This window comes from Cebidichthys violaceus, unplaced genomic scaffold (genome assembly GCF_023349555.1).
Source record: "Cebidichthys violaceus isolate CVI_PGR_0920_01 unplaced genomic scaffold, fCebVio1.0.p SCAF_8, whole genome shotgun sequence".
Taxonomy (NCBI): Eukaryota; Metazoa; Chordata; class Actinopteri; order Perciformes; family Stichaeidae; genus Cebidichthys; species Cebidichthys violaceus.
The window spans coordinates 14,778,860-14,795,711 of record NW_027176964.1 but is presented as its reverse complement, the minus strand read 5'-3'; the positions used below and the strand labels follow the sequence as shown (position 1 = coordinate 14,795,711).

The 16,852-nt window shown below is 44.9% G+C and overlaps 1 protein-coding gene across 2 annotated transcripts in view; it reads left to right on the top strand.

Moving 5' to 3' along the window:
* Nucleotides 1–7,063: 7,063 nt before the first annotated feature.
* The window catches only part of LOC137892518 (disabled homolog 1-like), a 41,743-nt gene continuing 31,954 nt past the window's right edge, over nt 7,064–16,852 (top strand). For both annotated transcript variants that reach the window (XM_068737725.1, XM_068737724.1), the window contains exon 1: nt 7,064–7,462. The gene's annotated coding sequence lies outside the window, so the exon portion shown is untranslated. The remainder of the gene's footprint in view (nt 7,463–16,852) is intronic.

The window sequence follows — 16,852 nt, the reverse complement described above, 5'->3', positions numbered from 1 at the left end:
AGTTCTGAAGCGATGTATCACAGTAACGCCCCCCGTGGAACAAATCAAAACTGGGTCAGAGCCTCAAAATATCAGAAGAGGAGCCTTATTATCATTTCTGTGTATTGTCAAGCTTCATATTCTGCCAGATGAAAAGAATCTCTCTAAACAAAAGGTTGGCACATTTAGGAGAGGGAGATGAGGATACGGTGGGAGGAGAGGGAAACCCAGACTCTAGCTGCCAGAGAAGCAGGCTCTGTAGTGGCGTGCGGTCGTCCAAAGTAGCCTCCAGCTTCTAAATAACCCATAGTCAACATTTTTTTTTTGGGGGGGGGGGGATCTGTCTCCTGCATGACGATCAAAGCCTCCCATCTGGGCCTGCACCAGTTAAACTCCAAAGTCTCTGGTGAATATCTCGGGGGCAGCCCAGCACACGTGGAACAGCGAGCGGAAAGCCTGCTTGTGTGTCAGTGTGCCTCAATTTGCATCTTGCGTGCGTGCGTGCATGTGTGTGTGTGTGTGTGTGTGTGTATGTCATGTAAAATGCGTTTGGATGGTTAAATATATATGTCAGTTAGACACAGAGAGGTGTGCAGCAGCTGCACCCATCTGTCTGAGTGTGCACGGGGGTGTGATGATGCGAAGATGTGTATGTAGGTGCGCCTGTCAGGGCTGTGAAGGGGAGGTCTGAAGGCATTTGGATGCGCTTGATGGAAAATCAAATGCTCCCAGGCTCCCTCCTCCTCCTCCTCCTCCTCCCTCGCCTCGACTCCCCGTGTGGAGCTCCACTTTCCCGACGTGGCATCTGGGTGCCGCGCCGCAAAATACACCCGTCTCAGCGCGTCATTTATCTAGGATTGAGTCTTAACATCATGTTTGCCTCGCACCAAGAAATGGGGAACCCGTGTGGCAAGAAATGAGAACATTTGACTTGTTTGCGAAGCTTGTTCACCTGCTAATGTCTTGAAATATGGCGGACTAATGCATTGATGTCAAAATAGACGCAAAATGGTGATTTGCATTGGAAACAAGTGGAATAATGTATATTATATCAGACATGTAAAAAATACATATGACTACACAAATGAATAATATTGTTAATAGTTAAATGATGAACTGCAGTGTATAAAGCAATTTGAGCATGCATTCGTTTCTTTCCTATTTATGTTTCACTATATTTTTTCTTTCTTTCCTATTACTTTTTTTTTTGGTCTTGGCGCACATTTAAATATTAAATTAATATAAAAATGTTACCTGTGCGACATTTCCAGTTTTTCTCATGTTTACATGATAATGATATGGGCGTTTCCATGAATATTCAGGTCAGTGATTGGTCCTGGATTTGCGTGTTTTTGTGTGTGTGTGTGTGTGTGTGTGTGTGTGTGTGTGTGTGTGTGTGTGTGTGTGTAACATCAATGGAGCTTCCGAGTGGGTCAGCAGTGTGTTACCATCTTGGAATAATGCCTCACTACCAACTCCAAATATTAGAAGCTTTTCCTGTTCTTCGTATTCTACCGTTGTTGCGTGAATACAGCATCACCGTATACGAGTAGCTAAAGCACTTTAGCCTGCAAGCTTATGCTAAAAACATTAGCACTACCTAGACAACATGCTTCTATCTTCATGGCATTATTTTAATCTTTAAGTGCAGGTCTGATCACCCTTTTTTTTTTTCTGCCATTTCTGGGCCTCCATACACTGAAGGTCTTGTCAAGATGGGCATTTTTGCTGTGCAGCAGTGACACACTTGACATACAATTTGTGAGGCTTATTTCCAAAAGTGGAGAGGCATGGCTGAAGCTGTGGTTCCCTCCTGTCCCGCATTCACTGTCTTCAATTTGTCCCTCTCTGATGCGTCGTCGCTTTACAGAGCATCAGGGAAACCCATTTCTCTCTCTTTCTCTGCATTCATTTGACACTTGTGTGTGTGTGTGTGTGTGTGTGTGTGTGTGTGTGTGTGTGTTTTGGGATTTTATGCATTGAAATGTGCAACACACACACCCACACACAACACGCTGAAAAACACACTCGCACATGCGGAGGCGCACCGTGTGAAACGCATCCGTACACATATACACAAACACTCCCCCTCTATGCAGCGCAGTAAATACAATGATTGTATTTTTTGGCTTCATTTTCTCCAGGGTGGTGACAAGTCTTTTTTTCCACTCGCATGGTTGAAATGAAATCCAATTATATGTGTAATGGCTCTCCAACTCTTCTTTTGCTTTGAAGGAGTCAGCTTGCTTGAGTCACCACTGTTGGACCCAAATGTGCTCAGTTAATCAGTGATGCGCAATGGCGCAAAATGTGCAATGGAGACAGATGTAGTGTGTGTGTGTGTGTGTGTGTGTGTGTGTGTGTGTGTGTGTGTGTGTGTGTGTGTGTGTGTGCGCGTGTGGATCTTTTTAGGCCCGCTAATGTTTGGAAGTGACTCCCGTCGAACTTTGTTACTCTGCAAAGTGTGTCGCATGTTACGACGATGCCTGTCTATTTGCATATTTTAATTAAATAGCTGGAATTTAGAATTAATCGCTTCCTAAATTCATGGGGTAATTATATGGTGTTTGTCCTTGACTTGGCAGCGTCACCCGCCCATGAATAAATTCATCATAGTCTTGCGATGGCAGACAAAGTTACGCTGACACCTGCAAACTTTGTTTCCTCCACTTACCCCCCAATTACCCTCTTTTACTTTCTTTCCTGACACAATAAATCACATACTGTCACGGCGTCTTTGTCGTCGGGCCCCTGTGACAATTTGATCACAGCGATGTGTGGGTGGAAAAGAGCGCGTACAATACGTGCTTGTGTGTGCGTGTGATGGGGTTTCTAAATACTCGGAGCACTCGCTACAATAAAGGGCCTCTTTGACAAAACCGGACATGAGCGGGGTGTCGTTTGTTTCCATGGTACCCTGAAGAAGCTGCTGTGTGTGTGTGTGTGTGTGTGTGTGCTCAGAGTTGCTGATTGGGCAAAGACGGTGTCACCTCACTGTTTTCACATATGTAAGTAGAGTATTCAGACTTACACATCCGGAGATGGGTGAATCTTTGGATGAGATTACTTTTCCAGAAATGGAAATAGTTTACATGTGAACATATGGCGTCTACGATGTCTATGGCCCATCGACACAAGACAAACGGTTCAAAAATGGTTAAATATTATAGAAATCTGCATGAGAATAAGAATATGGCATGAATGCAGGAGTTAAAAAAAAAAGATGCAAATGGAACATGGAGTTTGCCACATTTCTACAACAGGCAATAATCAAGATGTTCAGATTGCCCAAATAGCTGGCAAAAGATATCTGTTCACTATCCGGCATCCAAAAAGTGTACAGATGCAATGTGACCACATTGTGTTGGCGCTTCTAATTAAAAATGCAAGCTCAGCAGATGGATAAAAATGCATCGCCTTTTCCCTACAAATATGAAAACTGGCACTGCTTTGTTTCCTGGTTTTTTTTGTGATTTAATGTCCTATGAGCTTCGAAGGCGTGTATCGTTGTATGCTGTGGTTAGACTGCACAATCATTTTAAGTTCCCTGCTGATGATTTTGAGATTCAGACATGACACTCGGGCACATTTCAAGCAATCCAAGGTTAGTTAGAAGACACAGCAGCCTTGATTTTCTCTCTACCCAAACAGAAAGCAAAGCAGAGCTCCCATTTTCACAAATGAAAGTAGAGTGGCTGCGGCGTCAGAGTTTCCACGGTCTAATTACATCGAGTTTTATGAGCAAGATTTTCTTCCGGACCTTCGTGACCTTGACAAGACAGCTGTTCTGGCTACATGAGATTAATGAGCTGGTGTTGTGGCTTTCAGACTCGAGACGAGACACAACAATGGCAGAGAGCATTACGCACAAAGCTAAACGTGTGGCGCAATGCAAAGACTCATTTTAATACCACAGTGAGCATCAGCACTGGCCCACAATCACAGTTTCGCAGCTGGGTCTTGGGTTAACGCGTCGGTCGTTGCGAGGGGTGAGAGTCTCGGGCCTTTTTTATAACAGTTTTTAACAGTTATGCTGCTACAAGTTTCTGACGGTTAGCTTGTACGACCCGCTTATCTCCCTCAATAGAAGCGGGGTGTATTGCTTTGCCACAGGTGCTCAGCGCTTTATCCCCTGAGGACTACGGCCTCCAGACCGACTGGTGTCTGAGTGCATTATGATTAGCCGTGCTACAGGAAATGAAGAGGCCTGGATGAGATTGATAAAGGGAGAGGAACTTTCCAGCCTGCGAGGGATTGGGTGTGGTGGGGTGGGGTGGGGGGGTGGGGGGGGGGGGGGGGGGGGGTGCAAGGGTGCAAGGGTCACATGTCATTTATCGATGTCGGGCTTCTCCCCACTGTTCCTCTCTGAATGCTAATCGCACACGCTGATACGACAATACGATTGGACTTAATTGAAACGGCTCATTAGCATAGAGCTCGGTGTAGGTTGAGCTCAATGCTGAGAAAACGGCCCTCTGTCCTGGAGGACGCGCTCGTTCTGTGGCTGTTTTTCTTCTGTCCAGAATGCAGCTGAACGGTCTAATCGGCGGTCAGGTCTTTGGCGAGGAAACACCGTCGCAAGTCACCGGCTGAGCAATAAGCACTTTTTTTTTTTTTTTCTGCCACTGAAGTACATGTTGAGTCGTGATCCCAAAGCCGCTGCTCTGTCATTGTAACCAGGAACTATTATTGATCAGCTTTCAATCCAAGGTTTTGCTGGAGGGTGAGGGGTGGGGGGGTGCGTGTGGGGAGGGGGGGCGGCATCCGTTGACCACCTCTCCTCTGGGAGATGACTAATCATTTGCCGGGGTGCAGCGATGAGAATTTTTGACTGCGGTAATCTCTGGATTGAATGGAGATTAACCGCCATGTGGGGTGATGACTCCCGTCTTTGTCTTTTTTTTTTTTTTTTTTTTTGTCTGGATGGGGATCTGCACGCCTTATCTTATCGCTCTGCCTCATTTCTCCGGGGCAGTTCCCCGCCGTTATCACCGCAGCTCCATCTACATGGAAATCAAAGCCTTTGCAGAAGTGGAATACGATTAGGGAGGGGGAGAAAAGTCTAATCTTCCCCCTCTTGATTTGTGCTAATAATGCACCGCGGCAACCTACGAAGAGCCTGAATAACAACACTCTGTTCTGTTGTTGTAAAGGTGGATGGAATGGATGGATGGATGAACAAGGTGGCAAAAGAGCGACGTGTTCATGTGTAACTCATGAAACATTTCATCTGTGAAGCTCCTTTTTGTCTGTGGGCCTTGAAAATGAGGATTAACTCTCGCTTCACAGGACCCAGCTGCCTGATACTGACCTCCTTTGTTTTTTTAATGACCAAAGAGTTGTGTGTGTGTGTGTGTGTGTGTGTGTGTGTGTGTGTGTGTGTGTGTGTGTGTGTGTGTGCGCTACTGTGTGTGTGTACACACACACAGTAGCAGGGGTGGCCTGCTAAACGGAGGGTGGGTTACAGAGGGGATTAGAAGCCACACAGCAGCCTCCCTCCCCAGTAAACAAAAGTACATGGTACTGTACTGTGTGTGTGTGTGTGTGTGTGTGTGTGTGTGTGTGTGTGTGTGTGTGTGTGTGTGTGTGTGTGTGTGTGTGTGTGTGTGTGTGTGTGTGTACATGTATAACATGCCAGTGCTGGTGACACCAGACAAAAAGAGGAAGACTGAGTCCATCTGTGAAAGCAGCGGGATTAAGCTGTGCTCAAGCCAAGAGCTACATGTCAATCAACCGCTTAAGTGTATGTGGGAGTGAGTGTACTTCTGCCAGTGTGTGTGGGTGTGTGTGTACAGTTGTGTATGTAGCACCCACACACACACACACACACTGCTCTCGTCCGGCAGTGGGGGAGGGAGAACCCCAACACTGTTGTTTTCATTTGTAATCTGTGGGATGGAGTGACGCCAGCGATGCATCAATCACACTCAGCGGCTGAAACACAACAACAACAACAACAAAACACAAAAAGAAAAACATTTATTTTTTTTGTTGTTGTGGCGTGTGAACTCTTTTTGCACCAAAGCATGAATGTAACTGACATCTTTTTGTTATGTAGAATGTAAGACAATGCTTTTAAAAACAAGACTGTTGACATTTAAGATGCAACAAAAAATATTTCATGGTTCCTTTTATCTGCTGGAATGTGCCAGACAGTCTCATGCACGCCCCCTCACATGGGTCACCCCCTCCCCCCCCCCAAACTACCGGGTGCTGTCTCTTTGAGAGGCTTGTTGTTGCGCTGTCGGGACCCCCGACGGTTCCCCCATAATGCACCAGCACTTCTGCATGGCTCCCCGTGGGGGCCAGTCTGAAGCCACTGGTGTGCAGGCTGAAGCCATTCAAAAAAAGGTCACGGCCGTACAGTAGGTGTGTGTGTGTGTGTGTGTGTGTGTGTGTGTGTGTGTGTGTGTGTGTGTGTGTGTGTGTGTGTGTGTCAGTGAGGAGGGGGGGCTTGACCTGGATGTAGTAGCCCCCTCTAGGTGGGGGGTCATTAGGCCCCACGTGCCGTGTACCAGTGACTGAAGCTGACTCGCTCCCCTACACCTTTCACCCCGGCTGGGGGGGGGGGGGGATTGAAATCAATACAGCCTATGATGAGGTGACTGGAGTGGGACAGGGATGAGGGAGGAGGGAGGAGTGGGGTGTGGGGGGGGGGAGAGCGTTGACTTGAAGGATGGCTGGTTAAAGGGGATCAATTACCCTGATGGATTGCATTTTGGGGAATTCACAAATAAGACTGATCTCTGCTCCTTTAAGACCTATTGTCCTCTGAAGGGGAAGGAATGGACGGCAGACTACTCCGCTGCAGTTTGCATAATATCCTTCAAGGCTGGAATATCAGTCACTTACATCTTTGTTGTAGTGAGAAGTGGCAACTGGTCCCTCCTCCTCTCCCTAGCTCTTTATTTTTCGAAAATGTTTAATCCCCTCCGTCCCCCCCTCCCTCCCCTCCACGCACTCTCCCTCTAACGGATCCCCTCTCTCTACATTATTCTCTATGCATTTTAATTTATTTTTTTCTGTCACCGGGGGCCCAGTTTCCCCGCCCACTCTCCTCATTTTCGCCCGAGTCTAGAATATAGTGGAGCCAAGAAATAGTTAATCTCTCCGGCTGCTGCTATGATTGGCCGCTGTATGCAGCCCTCAGCCTCCTTGAATGAGAAACAGGGGTAACCAGGCAACTTCAGAGCTGGAGAGAGGGGAGAAGAAGAAGAAGAAGAAAAAACAAAAAAACAAGAGCGAGCTTTACGGGATCTTAGAATTATGGAAGAATTTTGAATACACGTAAAGAGCGAGGCAATGTGATTTCACCTTGGAAATGGAATTAACAAATGGATGTTCTTAAACACGCTCTCTCTCCCTCTCTCCCCGTCTCTCTCCCTCATTGGGGGGGGGAACTAGAGCGCTCAAATGAAGGGGACACAGATGTGGATTAAAACGGATAAATGGGACACTCCGGAGAAACATCCACTGAGATAAGGTGAGTGGCATCTCAGTCCCGAGCTTCTCCATTAACGGGAGTGTTTAAAACTGTGAAACTGTAGAGCTGATTAAGGATGCGAGGCAGCTCCGCGACAAGTCAAGATTTATGGATAGGATGCGAAAATGGGTTGCGGAACAGTCCGCTGTGGATGACTGAGAAACAGTCTACATGTGTGCTGGAAATGAAACGAATGAGGTCGCAAATTGAAAGGAATGAGATCAGAAAGGAGCTCGCGAGGAAGATCATCGATGGTGCTTTGGTGGATTTGAATGTGGAGTCCTTTTTAAAGCGCAAAACGCCGGTCGCCTGTCAAATAACCCCGCTGTCCCACATTGAATTGCGCACCAATTTGAAATGGACATCACGTTTTGAATTGATTACGATGCGCGTCTTCTGTAGGTTATGTTGGTTTATAAGACGCCAAGTAGCGGGAAAAAAGCTAAAAGCTTTTTTTTTTTTTTTTCATCCACGTCTCTGCCCCCTCCTCCCTCCCTCCCTCCCTCCCTCCACACATATTCAAATGAAGAGATGTCCTGCCGCAACAGCAGTAAGTCATCTTCAAACGACTGCGCGTTTAACCGGCTATGATGCCGAGTGAACGAGTGTATGATGACGCATATGTTGATACGTGTATCGATCGGTGCTCAGACACGGTTAGAAAAAAAATGTTCAGCGGGCGGCACCGGGGGGGGGGGGGGGGGGGGGGGGATGAGTACCTGTGGATGGATGGATGGATGGGAGCGCGCAGCGCAGCGGCACCGGTCTGACCGGCAGCCTCAAACCAGCATTAGGCCTGGAGGAGAGTGAGTCCTTTTGGGAATCATTCATGTTCATGGGTCACTTTAGGGGACAATCCTACTAATTGCGGAACCGTCTGTAGTGGAGGGCGTCTGAAATGCGTCAGAGCGTGCAGTTGCGCACAGGTGGATTTCATTGGCCAATGATGATCTTGAGTTTATTGCGTTGAATACGCTTGGATTCAACTTTTTATCGTCGGTTATGGGTTTTGACCCTACAACCATATTGACTTTATAAGACTACCAGGAGCCACTCAGCACTAAAGTATTCACGACTCATTTTTTTCTTATTGTTATTATGTATTATTTATTATTATAAAAAAGAGATATGCTTTACAAAGACTCATCTTGAACCGTTTCTTAAGTAATCTCTCAGGAGGGGCTGTTGGTGAAGTGTTTAACCCCTTCCTTCCATGACGTTCAATGATTTTAACCTTTCAAAACTCAAATCCCCGCCCCTGGGTAAAGCCAACATGACCAGTTCAAATGCGCAATTCAGTGCTGGACCATATGTCCATCATGACGCCCTGTGTTTGCTGCTTGAGTGCTCATGCAAGATGGAAAATGGCCTTGCCTATTGCTGTGGAAAAGCAGTAAGAAAACAGCTAGCAGCTATAAATCAAGCTGCTGGTAAAAATAATGCCTCCTACATCCTGTTGGCCCAAATGACCACGAGTTGTGTTTATGTTGCGGCTCGGCGGGATGTAAGCAAAGGTCGCCATGTGTTTGGACACTGGTGCCAAAGTTCACCGCCGACTTCTGCCAATCGACCAAACTGCCTATAGTAATCTCCTTACAGAGGATGTTCTGCAACAGATCCTAAGCTGCACTCACTGGCTTGATTGTAGGACACATGTGTTAGGCACACACACACATTCTCTCTCACACACACACACGCACACACACACACACACACACACACACACACACACACACACACACACACACACACACACACACACACACAGACACACAATTTCCAGTTGTCATCCCAAGACAGTTCTCTGCAGCCCAGTGTGAGTTGTGGGGCTTAAGATGGAGCTGAACAAAACACTAGAGAGCATTAACTTCTCCAGTAAAGGCTTCTTTGTTGGGTCTCCCAGTGGAATCCAGACACTTAATTTAGCTCCTGACAGCAAAAGCAGCGAGTGGATATGTGAGCTATATCTTATCCGATTAAGACCATAATGCCTTTTCCCTTTTTGCAATTATTGTAGAATGGTGAGCGTGGTTCGGTTACTTCTTTTTCATGTTATCCCAGCGCAATTATAACAAAAGCAGGGACAACATTTGGGCTGGTTGTAGTCTTGCACTCTTGACATTTTTTTTCTTTTTCTTCTCCTTCCATTTGTGTGTTAGTGTTACCTCTTGCCTTTTGTTCAGCTGAAAGCCTGCTGTGTTAACACATTGTTGTTTGTCTTCATATTGCAGTAGCATTACCTCAAATTGAACTCCCTACAGATTCCCCAAGTGCTCCGAGATAATGCACCTAACGAACAGGGCTTACGCTGACATCAATGTAGCGTTGCAGCATTAGACACACACACGTTTGCCGGAGTGGCCTAAATCTTTCATAAAAGTAGTTTCACCGAGCTTGCGAGATTGCGCTTGTGTTCTCCTTTTTGCTGGTGGCCTTCTCACATCCAGTTTACTCATTAACGAAGATGTGGCCTCTGGCAGAGGCAGGTCAGAGGTGATCTTAGTTGAACAAAAGGGGGAGATTGCTCAGATAGCGGTGCATGTATGGCCGCTGAATAGCGCACATGCTCCGTTGGGGGTGTAATCAACATGACAGGTGCATCTGAAGTTGAGAGTGCAACGGGAGGGTGGTGGCAGCTACATGTGTCAGAAGCGAAGAGCTCAAACGACAAGCTGTGAAAGTAGCTGAAGAAACGGAACTCCGTCAGATCTCCCCGATGGGAAGTTTAAAGGAACAGTTTGACATTTTGGGAAATACTTTTATTCGTTGTCTTGTCAAGAGTTAGATAAAAAAAAAAGAAAAAAAAAAAAAGAATCCTGACAAAAATCAAAGTGTGGATTCAACAGTTTTGCTGTTTTATGGGGGTTGTGTGCCTGATTTTTATGGTCTCTGCTGAATGCCTTGCAACTGGTCCTGGCCAAGAAATACACTGTAAAACAGTCGGTTTTTTCACTTTAGTTTTTGTACAGATTAAACAAACAAGATATTAAGTGTTAATTAGTGAGCTTCACAGGTGCTGGGAGGCAGATTTTGTCACCTTTTTTTGGACAGAGCCAGGCTAGACGTTTCCTCCCGCTTCCAGTCTTTATGCTAAGCTATGCTGTCCATTTTCTCCAGCTCCATATTTAGTGTCGCGTCATGACAACTCTATCAATCTCCTCAAATGACTTCCAGCATGAAAGCGAATAAGCATATCTCAGAAAATTATATCGTACCTAAACATCTTCCGAGAAAATCATCCTGCAAAGAATAAAGTATTATGTTTGGACAGACCTCACAGTTTCTCACTGACATCAATAAGTGGTTGTGCAAAATATTAAACCTGAAATTGGAAAATATTTAAATTAGCATTTCCTTTCCAATATGTTTAGGCTGGACCTGTTTCAGTAATAAAATTGGCCAACACTTTTCAAAAATGAATACAGCCCCCACAGAATAGAAGATATTATCTTGCACATTAAACTTCATTTTTCACATTATAATATGGTTGTAAATTATTTCCATTCATATCTTCTTACATATGAATTCATTACATTCTTTCCAATACCCTTTTTTCGACAGAGTGGGACCACTCTGTTTACAAAAGCATTGAACCTCATCAGAGTAAACTTCAGATGTTATTATTGAATTATATGTCGAAAGGACGAAAAATAATGAGAATAGTGTAATTTATCTCAATAATAATGTTGCTAATGGCACTAAAAGCTAAATAAACGTTTTTTTCAACCATCAATTCATATCTACTTTAGTCAATTATAAATGTACATTGACTAGTGGTTTTCTCTTGTTACACTGACCCTGTAGACTTGACAATGAGGCCGCGACCCCACCGCTCTGTGGAGTGTTACTGGAATCAAACGGGCCAGTGAATTGCCGGCCCGTCACACAATTATTTCCATTGTGTCGAGCCGGTTAGCTAGGAATCTTTGTGCCTTGACTTGTAACATCTGGTGAGTGAGTGAAGGCGTTCAGTGTGAAGCCGGCAGTGGTCGGCCTGCCTCCCACGTTGAGCCGGTGCAGCCGTCACTGCCCGCTTCACTTCCAGAGGACTGGGCATCTTCAATGCATCAATGACACCAGCCATCACAAGGGACATGTAGCATGCCAAACCAGTGATTCATTAGGACTCAATTAGCTGGGAGGCATGGGGCGCCCTGCCATATGCCTCGAGGTTCTACGGCAATCTGTACCAACTCCCTACTACTGTACTCTCAACTGTCTTTGGCGCTGCGCAGTCTGTGTGTGTGTGTGTGTGTGTGTTGTTGTTGTTGTTGCACCAGTGCTGTACAGAACCAGCACACGGCGCAAACAGTCCGCTCCTTCTTTTTTTTCTTCTCGCAGAGCCATCGTCTTTGTACTATTAAAACAAGTCGAGTAGTGGAGATTTAGCGTCTCCGTCTCCAGCCACCCAGCATCCGAGCTGGAAATGAGTCACAATGACCTTCAGCTCAACTCATGTTGCGCCAGTTGGCTCCGTATGAAATGCTCATCCATCTACTGAAGTATGAGGCTGTGGAGCTCTAGATACTGTAAATCTAAGGAGGTAAGAAAGCCCCCACCCCCCCACCCCACCCCCCGCTCAATATCGACTTTGCCTCGCTTGCCAAGAGACGGCGTGTGCTGCCGACAAGATCTATCCGCCCTCAAATCTAGTTTGTCTTCTTATCTGTGCCAAGGTAAAGGACCCTCTCACCCTATCCTCTGTGCCCCCGCCGCCCAATCAAACTCTTCCTCAACCCCAAATTAAGGAAATTAGATTAGGGCAGAGAGCAGTCTTAAAGAAAAGGGCAATGAACACGCTGATCTCCTGATATGTGATGTGATGTGACATATGCACACACACACACACACACACACACACACACACACACACACACACACACACATGTAAGCTGGCATGTGATATGATTGTGTTAATAATTGACATTACAGTTTTTAAAAGCCAATGCTGCTAATTTGCTGTCAAAACCGCTGAAGAAAAATGGACCTTTATGGAGTTGCAGAGGACTGTTGGCCTCCTTCACCTGCATTGTTAGATCAGAAGGTGTTGGGATAGCTTAGCTGTATTACCCAAAAATCTAATTTGATTGGATGAATGTATCTATGTGCAACAGAGGGCAGGATGAGTCATCAGAAACTTTGAACGGTTAAATAGGAAGCTTAAAGACTGAGGTATTGATTTAAAATGCACAAAAAGGAGCTCCCTCACACACACACACACACACACACACACACACACACACACACACACACAGTTGACATACACAGAGAGATATTTATAGGAACACATGCCAGGACATAACCTGTAGCACAGGAACAAACATATTGATGATAATTATTGTCCCACAATTTACAGAGGGAAATAAATGACTTTTTTATAAGTTAATGGTAAAATTTCCAGAAACATGTCGCTGCACAATTTGAGTGACTTGAAAAAAATAATGTAATTATAGTCGGGGAGGAATCTTGTATCAGCTGTTGACAGCAGGAGTTCAAGACATGGGGGGGGGGGAAAAGCAAAGTATGTTTTTGCAAATTAACGGCGTAACTTTTCAATAATGCCAGAGGAGCCGGAGGAAAAAAGAAGAAGAAATGGAGTCAAGTTGGAGCAGCTCTGCCCCAGTTGTAGGCACGTGCAGCCACCCAACTGCACTCCTCCAGCGTTTTCACCGCATTACCCAGAAACGCTGCGTTCATGTGACCCAGTTTATCAGCCTCTCCTCCCCATTCATCTGCTCTCACAGATGCACTACGGGAGGCTCCGTAAGCAGCAGAGCATTCATCACCTCTGAGTGGTGAGGTCCTTTCGGTTTCATCCCGTTGGCCCGTTCTACAACCCTATTCCCCACAGGCGGGACAGCAGCTCCATATGTGGCTGATGATTATAATAGTGTGGCGGTCTGGCAGCAGCAGGCATTACAGTAGCTGGGACGCATTTGTGCGTGCATTTGTGTTTGTGTTCTATAAAATATGTAATCAAATATAAGCTTAGCAGGGTTTTTTTTTTTTTTTTTTTTTCCACTGACAGTCAATTCAAATATTGTATCTGCCACAACTCCTTACTGCAGTGCTTTTTCAACCCCCTGGAGGTAATTGAGATGTTTAGTTGAGCCTAGAGGAGCTATCAAACTCAATTCTCATGTGATTTCATATCCCCTGATTCATGTTTTTTTTTTTCTTACTGAGCACAGCGCATTCCCCCTGTTTGGATCATTTACAGTTTTGAGTAATCAAGCGTTAAATGACAGCAAAATGTTTATTCAATCGCACGCAACAGAAGCATCTCTTCAATGAAAGTGAAAAGGGGGGGGGGGGGTTGATTTAACTTTATGGTCATTCCGGCAGTGGTGTGTGTGTGTGTGTGTGTGTGTGTGTGTGTGTGTGTGTGGTGTTTCTGATATTTAGTCTTGATATAAAAGAAACTCCTGTCAGAGTAATGCAATTTAATTCAACGGTACCACAACACTGCAGCCTCTGAAATAGCCATACAGTAATTGAATCAACACCTTTTATAACCTTCATGGCGGTGGGATTTATTTCAGGACTGTTGTATTAGACTGCACTAGTTTTAGCTGTGTGTGTGTGTGTGTGTGTGTGTGTGTGTGTGTGTGAGAGATAAACTGGCAACTGAGTGCATAATGAGTTAGACTACCAGTAGGTTGTCTGTGGGCATCTGTACTTTCATGTGGCCATCAGCAGAAAAGTCCATTATCTTTCACTATTCGATGCATCTTTCAGTTACTACACTGTAGAGATGTGGGAAAACATAAAAAGTATGAAAAATTACTGTTTTGTAGCATTTACTAATATCCCAAAACCTTCATCTATCTTCATCACCCTTATCCGTAATAAGGAAACACGTTTCAATGAACGAATCACAAAGTATCCGAACAGAACATGGCGCGAAAAACAGTATGTTGATTTGAAGCAGAAGACACCATAGCCTTAACCCAATTGCTCGCGTTGTCTAACCCGACTTGTGTGCGATACAAAACCGCTAGACATCCGTCATTCGAAAAACAAGCATTGTCTCTAAATATAATCCTCGCAGCCTCACAGCCGCAGGAGTATAAATCAGGCATTAGATCGACCGGTATAGAGGAAATCATACATTTATGGATTTGGATTGCTAATGCGTTATTATTATCCTCATTATAAAAAAAAAGGGTGACATGGAGGCTGTATTTAGCTCTGTGACAATCAACTAAATTGTAGAATCTGACGTAAGTAAAATGTAAAATCAATGTTTCACTCTTAATGGCTGCTGACATTTGATTTCCCCTCATGTTTGCCTAGGCTGAGTAATTGCAGTTGCTTGCTGCTTTTTTTTTTTTTTTTTTTTTTTTTGTGAACGAAATGGGGATCTCTCTCGCGGTGATCTCTGCAGGGAACATATTCTATATTTTTGATGTGGAGCTGCACTGAGCGACAAGCATCTGGCACAGCAACAGCGGTCAGCATGACGCCTTCTGACGAGACCCTTTAGATCACTTCTCATCAGAGCGTCACAGTTGGAGGCTACCCTGATGTTTTGCTCTAATCAGCCATCAAGTGTCATATTCGGAAGGCTTCACTCAGGCTTGTACCCGGCCTCTCTGCTCTGGGTTTACACAACACCACGTTAACGGCTGAGGAAGCGTCGCCTCAGAGAGACGGCGGCGGCGCTGCTTGTGTACGTTCGCGATCTGTGTGAGATCTTGACCTTGGGATGCCATTGTAACGGGAGGCAGTGGAATATTTCACTTATCATTAGCGGCATGATTAGCTGCCAATGGGCTGTGCCTGGCGTGGTTTAATCCTCCCAGTCTCCGGAGTGCGATAACATATGAGATGACAACAGTTTCACACCCGGCTTCACACCTCCCGTGGTTCCGTACGTCTCCGCAGCCTAATCACTCATGAGAGATTAATGAGAGACGACGAGGTGTGGTGGGAGATGCACTAATTACACCAGCACCTACCATATTGTAGTCGGGGGAATAGACAGTTAATGTGTTTGTGTGCAAGCTTCTTTTAAAGTACACTTTTACAAGATGCTTGTTACTCTGCAGTGGGAGATGTTACGCTACAACAAAGGCGCCCTCAAAAGAAAAGAAGAAGTAGTTGGAAGTACTTTGTGGAAATGATAACTATAAGTACAGCCGCGAAAACAAAATGGCATCACTTTAAAACACTACTAATTGGGATGTTAAACAGGAGTTGTAGTTTATATTATTTCTGTGCTTTAAATAGCTCCTACAGCTGCCTGCAAGAAACTAGTAGTATTATGAAAGTAAACCATGCGTTATCACAGGAAGAAGTGTTACACATGCTAACTTTCCTCTGTCTGTAATGTCAGTCATTCCTTTATTTTCTCTCAGGCGTATCTCTGCCAGACGCAGCAGTGTGAAAGGAAACCCTAACTAGCTGTGGAGTTTTCTTAGCTGTTGAAAAAGATAGATGGGGGATCTGTGACATCTGAATTGTGTACACCCTTGACAAATAAATGACAGACGATGAAGATATTCACAATTTTCTCTCAAACATACAAAAGTTTGGCCCTATACTGTATTTATTTACAGCTTTATTAAAATTCCCAGCGGACCCCTCTCTTGACATAGAAAAACAAATGCAACATCCTCCCCATAAAATAATGGAACCGTGTTGAATTGGTACAATTTGTTAAATCATAATAACCTGAAGTGGCTATAAGCTAAACTGTATAATAACAATGTAACAAATGATGTGAAAATAACGTTACAGGGTGAAAGAAATCACTCCTATGACACTAAAGAGAATTATCGGCTGAATCTGCAGTTTTAAAACGCTTAATAGTGATTTTCAACTTGCTGTTTCTCTGTCAGACCTGCGACTCTACTGTTGTGGTTCACTCTCACCACTCTCATTATCGCTGTTTTTGGCTGCAGCAGACAGCTGTTTTCAACAAGTCCTCTGTACATACCTGCTCAGCACCAAACAGCAGACAGACACAGCTAGCGGCTAGCTGGTGAACACAGTGGGGCATTCGGCTCCTCAAGAGCTTTTATTTATGGTCTATTTGTTGGAGACCAAACATTATAGCTATTTTAAACTCCAATGGAACAATCGTTTTCACAATATATTGACTAAATCGCAAATTAGAAATAATGGCAAACATGGAATAGTGCGTTTATGGAAGTCCTGTTTATTTCCTGTTTGCTCCAGTCGATCGCTAGTGACTGAACAGTTTGTGCCACGGTGACTAAATGAACGGGGCTCTGGCAGCAGCTCAAGGGAAGGCTGAAATGAAATACAAAACGGGAGGAAAAATACTCAAACCACCATCCCCTGCTCCTCCAAAATAAATCAGACTACTTTCTCTTCATCAAAAAGAGAAACTATAAGACCCATACCTTTCCCCCTCTTCGTCTC